General features: G+C 48.6%; 1 protein-coding gene and 1 non-coding gene across 2 annotated transcripts in view; one reads left to right on the plus strand and one right to left on the minus strand.

Annotated features, from left to right (window-relative positions):
* The window catches only part of nhsl3 (NHS like 3), a 323611-nt gene that overhangs the window by 24371 nt on the left and 278716 nt on the right, over positions 1–20524 (plus strand). The gene's annotated exons all lie outside the window — the stretch shown is intronic.
* Positions 7268–7461, minus strand: LOC140430965 (U2 spliceosomal RNA). The gene has a single exon (XR_011949584.1). It is a non-coding gene; the product is annotated as a U2 spliceosomal RNA (small nuclear RNA).

The following is a 20524-nucleotide window of genomic DNA, read 5'->3' on the forward strand; positions in this document are numbered from 1 at the left end:
CCACTCTCTGGGGGGAAAAAGCTTTCCCTCACAGCTAAACTTTCTGCCCCTTACCTTAAATCTATGCCTCCTGGACATTGATCCCTCCACCAAGAGGAAAAGTTTCTTCCTGTTCACCCTATCTATGTCCCTCATAATTTATACATCTCAATCATGTCCCCCCCTCAGTCCCCTCGGTTTCAAGGAAAACAATCAAAGTCTATCCGATCTCTCTTCATAACTAAAACTGTCCAGCCCAGGCACCACCCTGGTAAATCTTCTCTGCACCCTTTCCAGTGCTATCACATCTCTCCTGTAATGTGAACTGCACACAATACTCTAGCTGTGGCCTAACTAATGTTTTATACAGTCAATCCATCCAGAAGACCCCTTTGCATCTAATTAGTTCTTAAACAATCCTGAGCTTTGACCTGGGCCAAGTCATGTGCTGATCCCTTGTGTGAAAAAAAGCTTCTTTATCAGTGTTAAATTTTAAATAAAAAAGAACATTCTGGAAATAACCAACTTATTAAAAATTAATTTACAGGATGTGGGTGTCGCTGGTTAGGTCAGCATTTATTGCCCATCCCTAATTGCCCTTGCGAAGGTGGTGGTGAGTTGCCTTCTTGAACCACAGTGGTCCAGGTTGTGTAGGTACACCCACAGTGCTGTTAGGGAGGGTTTTGACCCAGCGACAGTGATGGAACGGCGATATATTTCCAAGTCAGGGTGGCGAATGACTTGATGGGGAACCTCCATATGGTGATGTCCCCAGGTATCTGCTGCCCTTGTCCTTCTAGATGGTAGAGGTAGTGGGTTTGGAAGGTGCTGCCTAAGGAACCTTGATGAATTCTTGCAGTGCATCTTGTCGATGGTATGCACGGCTGCTACCGTGCGTTGGTGGTGGAGGGATTGAATGTTTGTGGAAGGGGTGCCAAACAAGCGGCTACTTTGCCCTGGATGATGTCAAGCTTCTTGACTGTTGTGTCGTGGCAGCAAGTGAGGAGAGCGAAAGCGTGGCAGGACTTTCAATCAGCTTTGGAAAGCCCATTGTGGAACCTAATGGGTGTCCCAAACTTGTACTTGCCGGTAGTGGGACCGGTTCAGCAATGTTCTGAATTGACTGCCTTAGGATACACCGTCTAATTGAGGATGATGGGAAAGTTCCCAATGCTGCTGGCCCAATCAGAGGGCTCGCAACTTGAATCCTGGATAGCAGCAATGGAGAAGGTGGGTAACGGTGAGGCAGGTAGGGGACTGAAAGAGAGAGACTCATTGTGGATTGGAATCTTCTCCAGCCAAAGGAGTGTATTGGGGAGTCATCCCAACATAGCATCCGACTCCCAGCCTGCCACTCCAGGGTGGGGAAGATCCTGCCCAATGTTTAAGCTCTGTGACCTTTCAATCGAACGGACTAAATTTTAACTTTGATTAGTTCCACCCCGCCTTCACTCCCATGAAAGTGAATCCTGTTTTGCCCAGGGATGTGTCACATTATTCAAAGGATTCAGTTGAGAATGTTTCATTCTTGCACTGGCAAGCAGGACCAGCTAACTCCAGAAGGTATGATGAGCTGTCATTTGATCACTACTCTCATAGGTGTTGCATCCAGTCTAGTGCAAACTATGTCAATGTATTTTTTTACGTTTTTCCAATTAAGGGGCAATTTAGCGTGGCCAATCCACCTACATTGCCCATCTTTGGGTTGTGGGGGTGAAACCCACACAGACACAGGGAGAATGTGCAAACTCCATGTGGTGTTGGGCGTTTTGACACACAGATGAGCCAACACAGTTGTATATGGTACAACGCTATTTTATTTAAACTTTCTATGTACAGTTTTGTCTTGATACTCTGCACGTGGGGATTCCCTGTTTGTGATGTTAAAACAGGTCGTGTCTGTGTCCTTGTCCCCAGACCTACTGTCCACCAGGTGTCGTGTTCGTGCTTTTATATGGTTCCTGTCTTTGAGTGTGATTGGTTGTGGTGTTGTGTGTTCTGATTTGTCTGTTGGTGTGTCCATCATGATGTGTGTGTTTGAATATCATGACATCCCCCCTTTTTACAAAGATATGTGCCTACGTGATAATAAATATAATCGTGTCGTGAGTGCATCTAAGAGTGTGTGTGTGTGTGTTGTGTACAGCATGTGCATATGACGTAACTATTTACATGGGGCGATGTCGGGTGCGTCACATCAACAAGGTTGTACCAAAACAGAACATGAATGCGAACGAGAAAAAAAATTTGAACAGTGGTCCAGTCAGACGATATCTGGAACGATAAACAACAACAGGTTATAATACAGAAGTGTGTAAAGGACGGCAAAGGGAGACCGCGAAAAGCGCGGGAAGCGGCCGCTCTTGTCGGGGCCGCGGGTCGGGAAGTAATCGACTGGCTTGGATGCGTTCGGCGTCGTGGGCGGCCTGGCTTGCCGATTCGACGGCAGGGGACCCCCTCCGTGCCAATTCGGACGCCTGAAATCGGGCAAAACGGCTGGTTGCATTCTCGTGGAGGACACAGGCTTCCACAGCAGACGCTAAGGTGAGTCCTTTTATTTTAAGAAGCTGCTGGCGTAGGCCACTGGAGGCAACGCCAAAAACAATCTGGTCCCTGATCATGGACTCTGTGGTGTTGCCGTAACCGCAGGACTGCGCTAGAATTCGGAGGTGCGTCAAAAAGGGTTGAAAAAGCTCCTCCTTACCTTGCAGGCGTTGCTGAAAGAGGTATCTTTCAAAACTTTCATTCACTATAATATTAAAGTGCTGGTCCAGTTTGAGGATGACCGTGTCATACTTGGATTGGCTTTCCCCCTTCTTCGAACACCAGTGAGTTGAAGACGTCGAGGGCGTGCTGCCCTGCGTAGAAGAGGAGCAGTGCAATCTTTGTTTCATCCGAGGCACTCTGTTTCTCGTTGGCTTGGATGTACAGGTCAAATCGCTGCCTGAAGAGCTTCCAATTGGTACCAAGGTTCCCCGCGACTTGCAACGGCTGCGGTTTGTCGGTGCGGTCCATGTCCAGAATGGCAGGTTAGTTGGCAGGTATCGATCCACTCCTGTACCATGTGGTGTTGGGCGTTCTGACACACAGATGAGCCAACACAGTTGCATATGGTACAACGCTATTTTATTTAAACTTTCTATGTACAGTTTTGTCTTGATACTCTGCACGTGGGGATTCCCTGTTTGTGATGTTAAAACAGGTCATGTCCGTGTCCTTGTCCCCAGACCTACTGTCCACCAGGTGTCGTGTTCATGCTTTTATATGGTTCCTGTCTTTGTGTGTGATTGGTTGTGGTGTTGTGTGTTCTGATTTGTCTGTTGGTGTGTCCATCATGATGTGTGTGTTTGAATATCATGACACGCCACACTGACAGTAACCCAGGACCAGAATCGAACCCGGGTCCTCAGCTCTGTGAGGCAGCAGTGCTAACATTGCGCCACCGTGCCGCCCCCAGTATTTTTAATATTTCATAAAAGTGTGGGTAAAACACTGTAGTGGCAGAAGTGTTGTTGAGTGTTGCGCAATAATGTGAACTCCAACGTCCACATAAACATTGAAAAGCTGTGCTGCCCATGCACTTTAACTGGTTAAAACTGCCTCATTAGATTGCTCGCACTTTCATCTCTGCATCAAATTGAGTTCAAGTTCCACTCCAAAGCTTAACCTCAAAAATGAAGGCTGACTTTTCTCAGTGCTGCACTGTTGGCTGTCCTTCTGATGAAATGTTAAGCTGTTCTGTGCCCACTCGATGAACACTTAAACACCTTTTCAAAGAAGAGCATTTATACCCGGTGTCCTGGGCAACATTTATTCCTCAATTACCATCACACAACACAGATTATCGGGTCATTATCGCATTGCTGTCTATGGGATCTTGCGCAAATTGGCTGTTGAGTTTCCTACATTACAACATTCAGTGACCATGAAAGGTGCTATATAAATGCAAGTCTTTCCGTTTTATAACCTACTTTTGTGCAATTAGAATTTCATATAAACTCAGAATGTGGTGTTTCCCCTTGAATACACAGCACAAACAGAGGCTCTTTGAAAGAGGTATTTAATTTGTCCTCCTGCCATGCTCCTTCCCCATTGACCTGTAAACATTTCCTTTAAACCCAATTAGCCAATTCCGCATGAAAAGTCATTATTGAATCCACTTCTACCACCCTTCCGGGTTCTGCATTTCAGATTATGACCACTGGCAGTGGTGCTGGTGGCGATGAAGAGTTTAATGAATTGGCAGATAGATGCGGTTTTATAATGTGGTGCTAAACAGATTTTATTTTGAGATGCACTCAGAGACTTACTCAGACACACCCCAAACCTTTGATTCCTGCACAGTCAAAGCGATTAATTCTTTGTCACTATGCTGCAATGCAGATACAAAGGGCATCCCGAGAGGGCCCGTTTAAACTGAAACAACTTCAAAGAAAACAAAAATCCTGCAAAAACTAATTTTTGTTTATTTTTGATACTTTCTGGCACCAGGCCTAACCCAGATACTAGATTTTAAAGATATCAAGAGAGATCCTGAAAAGTGTGCAGTTGTCCATTTTGGAAGGACAAATATGAATGCGGAATACAGGGTCAACGGTAGAGTTCTTGACAATGTGGAGGAGCAGAGAGATCTTGGGGTCTATGTTCGTAGACCGTTGAAAGTTGCCACTCAAGTGGATAGAGCTGTGAAGAAGGCCTATGGTGTGCTAGCGTTCATTAACAGAGGGATTGAATTTAAGAGCCGTGAGGTGATGATGCAGCTGTACAAAACCTTGGTAAGGCCACATTTGGAGTACTGTGTGCAGTTCTGGTCGCCTCATTTTAGGAAGGATGTGGAAGCTTTGGAAAAGGTGCAAAGGAGATTTACCCGGATGTTGCCTGGAATAGAGAGTAGTTCTTACGAGGAAAGGTTGAGGGTGCTAGGCCTTTTCTCATTAGAACGGAGAAGGATGAGGGGCGACTTGATAGAGGTTTATAAGATGATCAGGGGAATAGATAGAGTAGACAGTCAGAGATTGTTTCCCCAGGTGGAACAAACCATTACAAGGGGACATAAATTTAAGGTGAATGGTGGAAGATATAGGGGGGGATGTCAGAGGTAGGTTCTTTACCCAGAGCGTAGTGGGGGCATGGAATGTGGAAGTAGTTGAGTCAGAAACATTAGGGACCTTCAAGCGGCAATTGGATAGGTACATGGATTAGAATTAGTGTAGATTAATTTGTTCTTAAGGGCAGCACAGTAGCATTGTGGATAGCACAATTGCTTCACAGCTCCAGGGTCGCAGGTTTGATTCTGGCTTGGGTCACTGTCTGTGCGGAGTCTGCACATCCTCCCCGTGTGTGCGTGAGTTTCCTCCGGGTGCTCCGGTTTCCTCCCACAGTCCAAAGGTGTGCAGGTTAGGTGGATTGGCCATGATAAATTGCCCTTAGTGTCCAAAATTGCCCTTAGTGTTGGGTGGGGTTACTGGGTTATGGGGATAGGGTGGAGGTGTTGACCTTGGGTAGGGTCCTCTTTCCAAGAGCCGGTGCAGACTCGATTTGCCGAATGGCCTCCTACTGCACTGTAAATTCTATGATATTCTATGATTAATCTAGGACAAAGATTCGGCACAACATTGTGGGCCGAATGGCCTGTTCTGTGCTGTATTTTTCTATGTTCTATGTGGATCGTGCGGTAAAATGGTGTTAAGGTACAAAATCAGCCAAGGTCTAGTTGAAAGGTAGAGCAGGCTCAAAGGGCTGAATGGCCTACACTTTTTTTTCTTCATGGGATGTGGGCATTGTTCGCTGGGCCAGCATTTCTTGTTCATCTCTAGTTGCCCTTGAGCAGGTGGTGGTGAGCTGCCTTCTTGAACTGCTGCAGTCCAGGTGGTGAAGGTACACGCACAGTGCTGTAAGGGAGGGAGTTCCAGGGTTTTGACCCAGTGACAGTGAAGGAACAAAGATATATTTCCAAGTCAGGATGGTGAGTGGGAGGCTTGGAGTTCAGCTGGCTTAGCACAGGGTTAAATCGCTGGCTTTGAAAGCAGACCAAGGCAGGCCAGCAGCACGGTTCAATTCCTGTACCAGCCTCCCCGAACAGGCGGCGGAATGTGGTGACTAGGGGCTTTTCACAGTAACTTCATTTGAAGCCTACTTGTGATGAGCGATTTTCATTTCATTTCTGGTGGTGGTTGTAGAATCCGATGGGCGAGAAACACTCAAGTCGATTGATCAGATACAAAGAAAGCAATTTATTATGATACACGACTAAACTCCCAAGCCCCAAAGAGTGACCCTCCCCGACCTGCACCCAGGCCGGGGTTTTTATACTGTGGAACCTTCACTGTTAAGGGGGAAGATCCGCCCCCAATTGCTGGGGAAGTTCATACTCGTTCTGAGTTAATGGGAATCGGATGGTGCATACTCCCTTACTTCCCAGGGGGTCCTAACAGTGGTGTTCCCTTGTCTTTCTAGGATCTAGTGGTGGAGGCTTGGACGCTGCTGTCAAAGTGGCGACCTGCTGCAATGCATCTGCTCCTATTTCTTATGATTCCTAAGTTTAGTATTTGAAAAGGCTTAAGCTCTAGAGAACTCTTTCTGCTTTATTTTTACCACTGCTTTTCATAGAATTTACAGTGCAGAAGGAGGCCATTTGGCCCATCGAGTCTGCGCCGGCTCTTGGAAAGAGCACCCTATCCGAGGTCCACACCTCTACCCTATCTCCATAACCCAGTAACCCCACCCAACACTAATGACAATTTTGGACACTAAGGGCAATTTATCATGGCCAATCCACCTAACCTGCACATCTTTGGACTGTGGGAGGAAACCGGAGCACCCGGAGGAAACCCACGCACACACGGGGAGGATGTGCAGACTCCGCACAGACAGTGACCCAAGCTGGAATCGAACCTGGGACCCTGGAGCTGTGAAGCAATTGTGCTATCCACAAGGCTACCGTGCTGCCCTATTTGTATTCAGTTTCAAACTCGCAAAAGAAAAGTTGAGGGTTGGTACCAGTAAATTGTTCTTCACATACAGAATGGTCAATGTGTGCAATAGGAATGGTGAAATAATTTAAAAAATAATGGGCAGAAATGTGAGGGGTGTTAAGGATTTTTGGATGGCGGATACAGGATGAACCATGAATCCTTCATTGATAACTAGCATGGCCCTGAGCTACTGCATCAAAATTCAGGAACTCCCTCCCTAACTGCACACCGGGTGTACCTACACCACATGGACTGCAGCAGGTCAGAAGACAACTTGCCTCCACCTTTTTTTTTTAGAATTTAATTGTTTTTTAAACCTTTTCTGAGTTACCAAGCCAGGGCTCAGAGTGTGGGTCAGGGGCGAACCCCTAATCCAGCTCCTCGCCTGCTCCAAAAAACTAATTCAAATTGAATCCAATTCATGGTCCCCACAAGAGAGACATACCAGATCTGAACCAAAGGCTCAATCTACAGACACTTGATCTTAGCCAAAAGGCCGAGAAGCGATTGCCTCCACCTTCTCAAAAGCAATTAGGAATGGTCAATAAATGCTGGCCTAACCAGTGACCCCCACATCCCATGAAATTCCCGTATTCCCGTACCAGCTTACCCGAACAGGCGCCGGAATGTGGCGACTAGGGGCTTTTCGCAGTAACTTCATACTTTGACAATAAAAGATTATTATTATTATTATTATTAAAAAATAGTTTAATTGTTTGGGAGAGCCCAAGATGACAAAAATCCATAACAACTCCTGCTAACATCTGGCCGCAATTGACAACAATGGCTGAAATCTTGGCCATGAGCACAATGCACCTGATGGGTGGTGATCCCTGGAGCAACAAGGCCGAGGCATCATGGTTATAGGGACAAGGTCAGGCAATCTGGAATATCGGTGGGTTTTGGTATACCTTATTTCCATGGCCTCCCCAACCCCTGTCCTTGTAAACCATTTAGGTTAGGTGGATTGGCTATGCTAAATTGCCCTTAGTGTCCAAAAAGGTTAGGAGGGGTTATTGGGTTACGGGGATAGGGTGGAAGTGAGGGTTTAAGTGGGTCGGTGCAGAATCGATGGGCCGAATGGCCTTCTTCTGCACTGTATGTTCTATTTATGTCACTCTCCACAGCTATATCTCCCAGACTCATCCCCCCATCCTCAACATCAAAAGCTTGCTTCTCCTGATCCTTTCTTCTGAACCCAAAATGTTTAATGGGTCAGTATTACAGTCATAATTGGTTATATTGACGCCAAGCAATGGCCAATCTCACAGTTTTTCGGGCTGATATTATTTCATATATTTGCTGTATGTGCAGACCTGACCTGATGATCCACTGGAATTAGAGTTTAGAAAACAATGTTTGTTTGATCAATCCATTGTTTTGATTTCTGTACACTTATAACCACAACTCCAGTTGTTAAACCAGTTGATAACACATTTTTAATTATTTGCCTCAATGGAGCATCTGCAGTATAATCCAGATCTTGCACTGATGACAATTTGCTATCAGACCATCTGAATTGCTAGTACTTTGGCTTCACCGCAGTAGTAGAACAACTATAATCAGGGCAAAATGAAGCTTAAAATATTTTTTTAGTGGTTCACTTTATAATCTTAATTCTTCATATAATAAATGAGTTGGTGTCAGGTGGTATTTAAGGGAATCAAACTCAAATTTGATGATACAATATGGAGGGACTATAATGGTCAGCCTATGGGAGGGTATGCACTGGCCAGCCAATCAGAGGCTATATAATTGCCAGCCAATCAGAGGGTGTATAATGGCGAGCTAATCTGTGACTGCCTGTTTTACCACTCATTGGGATTGAATTTTGGCTAATTGACACACAAGTAGAGCTGGCTCTTCCTGATTTAAAAATTGATTCAGGTCCAATGGCTTAATTTAAGCTATAGAAACATAGAAAATAGGAGAAGGAGGAGGCCATTCGGCCCTTCAAGCCTGTTCCGCCATTCATTACGATCATGGCTGAGCATTCAACTCAATAGCCTAATCCCACTTTCCCTCCATATCTAGTGCTATAAGTGCTATATCTATCTGCTTCTTGAAAACATGCAATGTTTTGGCCTTAACTACTTCCTGTGGTAACAAATTCCACGGGCTCACCACTCTCTGGGTAAAGAAATTTCTCCTAATTTCTGTCATAAATGACCTACCACGTATCCTCAGGCTGTGACCCTCAGCTCTGTATTGAGTGGCTCAGCTACTGGACTTAGACTGGTGGCTGCAAGTTAATTGAGTGCTAATGAAGATGATTGATATGCATTTGATTGAATGAAGAGTCTAGCTTCACGACTTAGCTTTTTCAGGATCAGGGGCAGGATTCTCCGCAATCGGCGCGATGTCCGCCGACCGGCGCCAAAAACGGCGCGAATCACGGCATCCCCGCGCATGCGCAGTGGAGGGGGTCTCTTCCGCTTCCGCCATAGTGGAGACCATGGCGAAGGCGGAAGGAAAAGAGTGCCCCCACGGCACAGGCCCCCTCTCGGATCGGTGGGCCCCGATCGCGGGCCAGGCCACCGTGGGGGCACCCCCCCGGGGCCAGATCGCCCCGCGCCGCCTTGTCCCGCCGGTAAGAGAGGTGGTTTGATTCTCGCCGGCGGGACAGGCATTCCAGCAGCGGGACTTCCGCCCATCCGGGCCGGAGAATCGCCGGGGTGGGGGGGGCCCGCCAACCGGCGCGGCGCGATTCCCGCCCCCGCCGAATATCCGGTGCCGGAGAATTCGTCAACCGGCGGGGGCGTGATTCACGCCAGCCCCCGGCGATTCTCTGACCCGGCCGGGGGGTCGGAGAATCCCGCCCCAGGTCTTGTATTAATGGTTACAAAGGAATGTGGGCTGAATTCTCCGCCGTTGGTATTCTCCGTTTCGCCGGCAACCTGGGGGTTTCCCCACGGCGTGGGGCTGCCCCGCAATGGGAAACCCCATTGGCCAGCCGGCGAAACTAAAAATCCCGACGGCATGTCGCACCAGAAATCAGGGGCAGCGGGACGGAGAAACCCGCCCATGTAATCTCAAGGGTATTAGTTACATCAAAGATTCCAATTGGTACATTTTTGAACTAGGTAGTTGCAAACTTGTGGTGGTTTGAGTTTGTAAATTTGTGCAAACATACCAATGTTTTATCCTAAATGATTTTACAAATTTAAATGAAATTACTAGATAGGTACATTCTTTAAATTGAAAGTCAGATCATGGGAAAAGTAGCTATCATTCTGTGAGTAGCATAAGTAATATTTATATACTCTGGCTGTGTCCTTCATGTTTTACCTTCTGATTCAACACATTTAGTCTTAAACCTGTAGCAAGGAAAATTAGAACTCTATTTTAAGATTATTTTTAATTCTTCTTTGTTATGAATTTGGAGCTTTGATAAGGCACTCTACTAGCTAGCTTCCACCAGCTTTATTGAGTGAAAGACTAAGTTATATCCACCAGAAAAAGGACCTGGGGCGGGATTCTCCGACCCCACACCGGGTCGGAGAATCGACGGGGGCTGGCGTGAATCCCGCCCCCGCCGTGTCCCGAAGTCTCCGCCACCAGAGATTCGGCGGGGGCGGGAATCGCGCCGCGCCGGTCGGCGGGCCCACCCCCGCCGATTCTCCGGCCCGCGATGGCCCGAAGTCCCGCTGCTGGAATGCCTGTCCCGCCAGCGAGGATTAAACCACCTTTTGAATGGCGGGACAAGGCGGCGCGGGCAGGCTCCGGGGTCCTGGGGGGGGGCGCGGGACGATCTGGCCCCGGGGGGTGCCCCCATGGTGGCCTGGCCCGCGATCGGGGCCCACCGATCCGCGGGCGGGCCTGTGCCGTGGGGGCACTCTTTTTCTTCCGCCTTTTCCATGGTCTTCACTATGGCAGAGGCGGAAGAGACCCCCTCCCCTGCGCATGCGTGGGGATGAAGTCAGCAGCCGCTGACGCTCCCGCGCATGCGTCACCCGGCGAAGACCTTTCAGCCCCGGCTGGTGTGGCGCCAAAGGCCTTTCCCGCCAGCCGGCGGAACGCAAACCACTCCGGCGCGGGCCTCGCCCCTCAAGGTGAGGGCTTGGCCCCTAAAGGTGCGGAGATGTCCGATGCCGGAGTGGTTCCCGCCACTCCATTACGCCGGAACCCCCCACCCCGCCGGGTAGGGGAGAATCCCACCCCTGGTCTGTTACACAGGTTAACCTCGCACATCATAACCAACAGTAGCATTATAATCAGCTTCAGTTATCCTGGAAACAAAGTGCTGGAAATCCTTGTCCTGATTCAATATCTAGAGGCTCTGTTGCAAGTGACTGCATGGATATCAAGTGAGGAATGGACAGTACTTGACATTGAAGCTACTTGTCCAATCTCAAATAGTGTGACGACACTTTGATAAATTGCTTGAATCGGGTGCTGTTGCTGGATCCATTCTCAGTCTCCAGAATTAAAGTCTAGGGCAGGAAGCTCATTAATGTCATATTCAGTGGGGTGATGATTTTATTGTGTGCCTGGTTTATCCAAACTATTAAAGTGGTAGAAAAAATACAATAACAACTTCTATCCATATAGAGTCTTTCATGCAATAAAACATTGCAAGCCACTTTACAGGCGCATTATAAAATAAAATGTAAGACTGAGCCACATAATGAGCTGTCAGGTCAGCTGATCAAAGGTATCATTGCATCTCTTGAGTGTATTTTTGAGGCCACCAACTAGTGAGAAGGCTCTGGAGGAACAAATTTCAGGGAAATTGTAGAGATGTGCGAGGTCTATCGAGTTGTTATAATGGGAGGCTTTTAATTACCCCAACATAGACTAGAACATAGAACATAGAAAATACAGCACAGAACAGGCCCTTCGGCCCACGATGTTGTGCCGAACCTTTGTCCTAGATTAATCATAGATTATCATTGAATTTACAGTGCAGAAGGAGGCCATTCGGCCCTTTGAGTCTGCACCGGCTCTTGGAAAGAGCACCCTACCCAAACTCAACACCTTCACCCAACACCAAGAGCAATTTGGACATTAAGGGCAATTTATCATTGGCCAATTCACCTAACCCGCACATCTTTGGACTGTGGGAGGAAACCGGAGCACCCGGAGGAAACCCACGCACACACGGGGAGGACGTGCAGACTCCGCACAGACAATGACCCAAGCCGGAATCGAACCTGGGACCATGGAGCTGTGAAGCAATTGCGCTATCCACAATGCTACCGTGCTGCCCTTAAGAACAAATAAATATACACTATATCATTTTACCGTCATCCATGTACCTATCCAATAGCTGCTTGAAGGTCCCTAATGTTTCCGACTCAACTACTTCCACAGGCAGTGCATTGAATAGTAATAAGGCTAAAGGACAGGGAGGAAGAAGAGTTTCTGAATTGTATTCAGGAATATCTTTAAGATCAATATGTTTCAACCAAATGATGAAGTAGCTATTGCTGGGTTAAGTGGATTAAGTGTCACTATGGGAACATTTAGGGAACAGTGATCATAATATTAAGGTTTCCGTTAGCTATGGAAAAGGACAAGGAGCATTCTAAAGTACTGACAACATAGTTGGAGGAAGGCCAATTTCAATGGAATGAGAGCAGATTTGTTGCAGGTAAACTGAAATCATGGCAATGTCATCAAGGGATTTGAAACCACGGGATGAGAATTTTAAAACCAAGGGTTTGCTTAACTGGGAGCCAGTATAGATCAGTGAGCACAGGGGTGATGGGTGACATGTTTTTTGATTATGATAATGAGAAATAGGAGGGGACCAAGGATAGATCCATGGGGGACCCCAGAGGTTAAAGTGGAAGGGCAGGAGTGAAGCCTTTGCAGGCCATTCTCTGAGTACAACTGGATAGATAAGAATGGAACCAGGGGTGTCATTCTCCGACCCCCCACCGGGTCGGAGAATCGCCGGGGGCTGGCGTGAATCCCGCCCCCGCCGGTTGCCGAAGTCTCCGGCACCAGATATTCGGCGGGGGCGGGAATCAGGCCGTGCTGGTTGGCGGGCCCCCCCCCCGCTGGATTCTCCGGCCCGGATGGGCCGAAGTCCCGCCGATAAATTGCCTGTCCCGCCGGCGTGGATTAAACCACCTTTTGAACGGCGGGACAAGGCGCCGTGGGCGGGCTCCGGGGTCCTGGGGGGTGCGCGGGGCGATCTGGCCCCGGGGGCTGGCCCGCGATTGGGGCCCACCGATCCGCGGGCGGGCCTGTGCGGTGGGGGCACTCTTTCCCTTCCGCCTCCGCCACGGTCTCCACCATGGCGGAGGCGGAAGAGACTCCCTCCACTGCGCATGCGTGGGAAACTGTCAGCGTCCGCTGACGCTCCCGCGCATGTGCCGCCCCGAGATGTCATTTCCGCGCCAGCTGGCGGGGCAACAAAGGCCGTTTCCGCCAGCTGGCGGGGCGGAAATTCCTCCGGCGTCGGCCTAGCCCCTCAATGTTGGGGCTTGGCCCCCAAAGATGCGGAGCATTCCGCACCTTTGGGGCGGCGTGATGCCCGTCTGATTGGCGCCGTTTTGGGCGCCAGTCGGCGGACATCGCGCCGTTTCAGGAGAATCTCGCCCCTGGTGAGAGCAGACCATCCAGCTGGACGTCTGTGGAGAGGCGTTGGAGGAAGATGGTGTGATCAACTGTGTCAAAGGCTGCAATACATGGAGAAAGTTGGTCTTTGCCACAGTCACAGAGGATATCATTTGTGACTTTGACATGACTTGTTTCAGTACTGTGACAGGGACAGAAACCTGATTGGAGGGATTCAGATATGGAAATGAGGAACGATAGGAGCAGGTTTTAGAGGTGACAACATGGTCAAGGACTTTGAAAAGGAAAAGGCAGTTGGTGCTGGGAGATAGATTGAAGGACAGTGGGGTGGGTCAAGGGTTATTTGTTGAGGAGAGTGGAGAAGGCAGCAGATTTAAAAGAGAGCGGAGAACACCTGAGGAGAAAAACCATTTACGTTTTGGCTAACGTAGGGGCGAGGAATGAAAGTTGGGTTGAGGGAGTAGGAGGTGGGTTTCATGAACAAGGTGAGTTTAGAGAGGGCAGAGAAGAAGACGGATGAGAAACTAAAGAATGATGCAATTTCAGAGCTAGGGTGAGGGAAACACTAAAGGAAGATTAGCTAGGTGGGCTGGTTGAAGGGAGGGAAGTGTTTGGTTTGTCTCAATCTGAGATATGAAGAAGTGCACAAGTTCCTTGCCATGATTGATGGTGGAGATAGGAAAGAGCACTTTGAGAGTTTGCAGTAGGTATCACAAGGCTTTGAGTGGAGATGGAGGTTAGCATCACGGAGGATGAGAAGTTGCTCAGTGCAGAGACTAAGGGAGGAAAGCAGTGAAAATACTTTAATGATGAACTTGGCATGTACGTGGGTGGGTGGGTGGTAAAGAACCAGAATTTTAAACAAGAGGCTGAGAGGGGTGGAACAAGCTGAAATCCTGAAAGGAGAATTCGACAAGAGTTGGGGGTCAGGTAAGGTGTGATTTGGTGATAAGAGCCACATCATCACCCTGACTGTGTGGGCAAAGCAGGTTTTGGAAGGTACAGCCAGGTAGGGAGGCTTCAGTTAGGGGAGGTGTCATCACCCCTCAGTCAAGTTTCAGTTAACGCTGGGCGATGATGCAATCATCCACAATAAGCTTGTGGATGGCGCAAAGGCCTTGATCACAAGTGAATGGACATGCTGGAGGACAGACCTCCTCAGCACTGAGAATTCGACCCGCAGTTCACTGCTTTCAAAAACCAGGTCAACATAAATGGACTGACAAGTAAGTGTCAGTTTAGAAAGTAGTTTATTAAAGGAAAAAATAAATTTGATCCGAGTTTAGCATCTTGTTGTCATGTATAAGGGCCATGGTTCGGCAGCACAATCCCAAACTGAGGGACATGAAATCTGCTCAGTCTGACCTATCTGGCAAATTGTTATATGTTAGTAAAATGCTTAACCTGGAGAGTGGAGAGAAATGGTATTATTTTTGCTTTATTGTAACAGCAGGTCCATTCTTTTCTGCTCTCGAGTCAAGTTATATAAAATAGTGAAATATAACGTTTACGTTACATATTACCCACTCGTCCGGCTGAATGTGACTGGGACGAGGGCGAGGGAGGGGAAGGAGGAGTTTAGTTCTGTGAGGCTTCTACAATACTAATTTTACTTGTCATTCATAACTGAAGAGTTCCTCTTTGTATAAAGTTAGAATATTAGATCCATCTATCATGTACATTTTTCAACCTTGGACAGTAACTGTGTTAACTTGAGTGTAAGTGGATCCTGTTTGCTACTGTTGTAATGTTGCTATTAATATCAATTGACATTGTGTCACACTTTCAGAATCCCGGGTCACTTACATAATTTGTGTTAGCTCTCAACCAGTAACTTAATATGTATCATTATTTATTTGAAGAGGGAACCTTGACACATGAGGTTTGGACACTGGGGGCGCGATTTAACGGGGATAAAAAGAGTCCCGTTTTGGGTGGGTTTAGGGGGGTGTTTCTCAGCGCCTGCAGCGGTGAGAATGACCCACAATGGTTAGCACGGTTGCTTCACAGCACGAGGGACCCGGGTTGGATTCCCGGCTTGGGTCACTGTTTGAGTGGAGTTTGCTCGTTCTCCCCGTGTCTGCGTGGGTTTCCTCCGGTTGCTCCGGTTTCCTCCCACAAGTCCCGAAAGATGTGCTGTTAGGTGAATTGGATATTCTGTATTCTCCCTCTGTGTACGCGAACAGGCGCCAAGGGGATTTTCACAGTGGCTTCATTGCAGTTAATGTAAGCTAACTTGTGACACTAATAAAAGATTATTGTTATTATTATGATGCCGCAATCAAACTCTTTTTACTTTGGGCTCGGCAAGGCATGTCCCACCAAAGCCGGACTTGTCTCGCTTCCTGCTGCAGGAAGAGATCGGGGCATCATTTTTAAATGCTATCCTGATCACTCAATCCCCCCTTGGACTCCCCACTGCAGCCTCTGGACCCCCTCCCCCAACACCCCAAATGACCTGTTGGATATCTTTGAGCCCCCCCATTCACCCTATCTCATAAGGGCTGGGCCCCCCAGCCCAATCCCTTAGCATGAGCAACCTGGCACCTGGGCACTTTGGTACTGCCAGTCTGGCAGTGTCCCTGCCAGCCTGGATTTGCCACCCAGGCATCCTGGCACTACCATGGTACCCAGATGGAAGTACTAATGTGCCAGGCTGGCTGTGCCAAGATGCCCATGTGGTAGTTGGAGTGCCAGGGTACCACACTGCCCAGAGCCTGACCACCAGGGAGCCTCCAATGGCCTGGGAGACTCCACCAGGTGCTGCTACACCTGGTTTACGTTTGTGTGGACCAGTGCTAAACGCTGCCATGGCGATGTCTCCCAGGCATGGACATTCGTTCCCAGGCCTTGGGAGCATCAGGAGGCGACACATTTAAGTGAACCGAAATGCCCACTTAAATATATCAATCTGGATCTCGCCCAGCGAGGTCTCACAAGGTCTCATTAGATCTCGCGAGGCTTCCCGAGCGCCACAAATTGTCCTGTCCTGACAAGGATTTCTTGTGTGCAGGACATATCTGAGCAATTTTCCACATTGCCAAGTAGATGCCAGTGTTGCAGCTGTGCTGGAACAGCTTGGCTAGGGGTGCGGCAGGTTCTGGAGCACAAGTACCTCTTGTTGGTTCCCTGACCACTTGCTGTAGTCCCAAACCAGCACCTATGTCCTTTTGGACCGGCCAGCTCGTAGCTTGGTCTGTGATGGTGCTACTGAGCCACTCTTGGTGATGGACATTGAAGTCCCCACCCAGTGTACATTCTGTGCCCGTGCCACCCTCAGTGCTTCCTTCAAATGGTGGTCAACATGGAGTACTGATTCATCAGCTGATGGTGGCCGGAGGAGGTTTCCTTGCCCATGCTTAACCTGAAGCCATGAGATATCATGGGGTCCAGAGGCAATATTCAGTCTCCCAGGGCAACTCCCTCCCAACTGTATACCACTGTGCCATCACCTCTCCTGGGTCTATCCTGCCAGTGGGACTGGGGGGTGTCTGGGACAATGGGCGGGATTTTCTGACCCCCCTGACGGGTCGGAGAATCGCCGGTGGCTGGCGTGAATCCCGCCCCCGCCGTGTCCCGAAGACTCTGCCACCAGAGATTCAGCGGGGGTGGGAATCGCGCTGCGCCGGTCGGCGGGCCCACCCCCGCCGATTCTCCGGCCCGCGATGGGCAGATGTCCCGCTGCTGGAATGCCTGGCCCGCCAGCGTGGATTAAACCGCCTTTTGAACGGCGGGGCAAGGCAGCGCGGGCGGACTCCGGGGTCCTGGGGGGGGGGGGGGGGGGCGCGGGGCGATCTGGTCCCGGGGGGTGCCCCCACGGTGGCATGGCCTGCGATCGGGGCCCACCGGTCCGTGGGCGGGCCTGTGCTGTGGGGGCACTCTTTTTCTTCCACCTTCGCCATGGTCTTCACTGCGCATGCGCGGGGATGACGTCAGCAGCCGCTGACGCCCCCGCGCATGCGCGGAACCGCGTCGCCCGGCGAAGACCTTTCGGCCCCGGCTGACGTGGCGCCAAATGCCTTTCCCGCCAGCCGGTGGAGCGGAAACCGCTCCGGTGCGGGCCTAGCCCCTCAAGGTGAGGGTTTGACCCCTAAAGGTGCAGAGACGTCCGCACCTTTGGGGCGGCCCGACGCCGGAATGGTTCCCGTCACTCCATCACGCCGGGACCCCCCGCCCCGCCGGGTAGGGGAGCATCCCGCCCATTATCTCTACGGTATGATTCTGAGTATGACTGTATGTCAGACTGTTGTTCGACTAGTCTGTGAGACAGCTCTCCCAATTCTTGGCGCAGGATATTAGTAAGGGGGACTTTGCAGAGGGTCCCCCGGGCTGGGTTTTCCCGTTGTCATTTATGGTGTTTGGCGCAATGCCGGGTGGTCTCTCCAGCTTCATTCCTTTGTACTTACTTTGTATCAGTTGAATACAACTGTGTGGTTTGCTCAGCCAGTTCAGATGGCATTTAAGAGTCAACCACATTGCTGTGGGTGTGCAGTTACATGTCGGCCAGACCAGGTAAGGGTGGCAGATTGTACTCCCTAAAGGCCATTAGTGAACCAGATGGGTTTTTATGACAATCAACAATGGTTTCATGGTCATCTTTTAATTCCAGATGTTCCATTGAGGTTAAATTCCACCATCTGCTGTGTGGGCTTCGAACCCGAGTCCCGAGAGCGTTACCTGGGGTCTCTGGATTACTAATCTAGCTGGTGGTCTGTAAATTAAATTAAGTCATTAGGCACATGGGGAACATTAATGGGATTTATGCTTTAAATAAGCATGAAGAACTTCATCATATTCAAGAGTTAAGTTTTCTAGCACTGCGTTTTGTCTTGGGTTCAATCTGACTGGAACAAGCTCAAACCTGAGTGTGCCTGGAGCTGATTTGTGCGTGCATGTGATAAATTACTTCATTCTTTCCGGAGCTATATATAATGTGATTTTGATTTACAACAGAGTGAATGATATATCCAAAATAAATCAGCATAAAGCAGGATTCCCATGTCAGTCACTGAAAAATCTGTACTTGGATTTAGAGATAATTATGTTTCATTTACTTTGTCCAACTAACTATGCATCATGTAAGAAAAGGGAAAATCCTAAAGAGCATCCTGCAATGTTCCGACCTTCTGAGTTTCATGAAATGTCAGGTGAATACTGCTGTTTGGTATAAATCAGTTAGAAGCTGATTTTCAGCTTGCATCCTGACCCCGGACATGGATTGTGCTGCAGTGATGATTTACGGAAAATGATTGGCCTGCATTTTACAGTCGGGGGGCAGCTCACCTTTCACCTCAAAAGCTGATAAAAAGTGATCAAGGTCATGGGTTTGGAAGGTGCTGCCTGAGGAGCCTTGGTGAGTTCCAGCAGTGTATCCTGTAGAGGGTACACATGAATGTTACTGTGCGTCGGTGGTGGAAGGAGTGATGTTTGTGAAAGGGTTAGCAATGAAGCGGGGCTGCTTTGTCCTGAATGGTGCCAAGCTTCTTGAGTGTTGGAGCTGCGCTCATCCAGGCTACTGTACGGTTTCCATCACACCCCTGACTTATGCCTTGGTGGACAGGCTTTGGGAAGTCGGGAGGTGAGATATTCTTCACAGGATTCACAGGACACCCAGCCTTTTCCTTGGAACAAAGAAGACTGAGGGGTGACTTGATTGAGGATATAAAATGATAAGGGGAAGAGATAGTGGACAGGATAAAGCAGTTTTGCTTGGTGGAGAATTTTAGAACCAGAGGACATAGATTCAAGATCAGTGGCAGAAGGTATAGAGGGGACATGAGGAAGAACCTTTTTTATGCAGAGGATGGTGGGTGTCTGGAATTAGCTGCCTGATTTGGTGGTGGAGGCAGAGACCCTAAACGCAGTACCTGGATCTGCACCTTTAGTGTTCTAAGCTGCAGGGTTGTGGGCCAGGTGCAGGAAGGTGGGATTAGAAAACACATCCTGGGTGTCCTCAGGCTGGCATGGACAAAATGGGCTGAATGGCCTCCTTCTGTGTTGTAACTTTTGTATGGTTCTATGTGACGCTATGGCAATGTGGTTGATTCCTACTTTCCCCTCAAAATGGCTCAGCAAGCCATTCTGTTTTATCAAACCACTGCAGAAATGTTGAATTAGAATAAAGCTAAACAGACCACCTGTCATTAACCTTGGAAATGCCAAGGCCACACACCCAGTCAAGGTTGCAAAATCCTCCTCATTAATGGCTGAAGACTAATGCCAAAATTTGGAGAATTGACCAACAGACGAATCAAGCAATCGCCTGACACAGTCGTACTCACCAAATCCGAGGCTGAGTTCCTGTGCTCTGTATAATTCATCATCAACTGAGACAACTTTCTTTCCCAATTTGTGTAAATAGGAAGAATTTGGTAACTCTCCTGATTGAGTCTATTCCTTCCAGGTATTCTGAAATCTGAGAAGTGGCCAATAATCAAACAAGGCTTTGCTCCTGTGTCTTGTTAATATTTCCAACTTGCTCAAACCTGGGAAAACACCTGCTGACTAAATCCAGTCCTGCTTACATTTCAGCAGATTATTTACAGAAATGCTTTTGACATTGTTTCATGTTCCATTAATATTCCAATATCCTACTTGCTAATAAGGACCAACAAAAGAGAGAATGTAGGCGATGCAGTTTTTTTTAAGGTTTTTTAAGAAGGGGCAGGGCTCAATAGTAAAACTGTTTGAGGGGACAATTAAGCACTAAAGTGAAAATGTAAGTTGAGAAGTACTGACCTTTACAATAGTGCAGTTAGTGGGTTAAGCAGTGGGTGGCGCTCACACTCTCCAGGGTTATGTTTTTTAGATATAATCTTTATTGTCACAAGTAGGCTTACATTAACACTGCAATGAAGTTACTGTGAAAAGCCCCTAGCCGCCACATTCTGGCACCTGTTCGGGTACACAGAGGGAATATTCAGAATGTCCAAATTACCTAACGGCACATTTTTCGGGACTTGTGGGAGGAAACCGGAGCACCCGGAGGAAACCCACGCAGACACAGGGAGAATGTGCAGACTCCACACAGACAGTGACCCAAG

Source organism: Scyliorhinus torazame, chromosome 1 (assembly GCF_047496885.1).
Source record: "Scyliorhinus torazame isolate Kashiwa2021f chromosome 1, sScyTor2.1, whole genome shotgun sequence".
NCBI classification, from domain to species: Eukaryota; Metazoa; Chordata; class Chondrichthyes; order Carcharhiniformes; family Scyliorhinidae; genus Scyliorhinus; species Scyliorhinus torazame.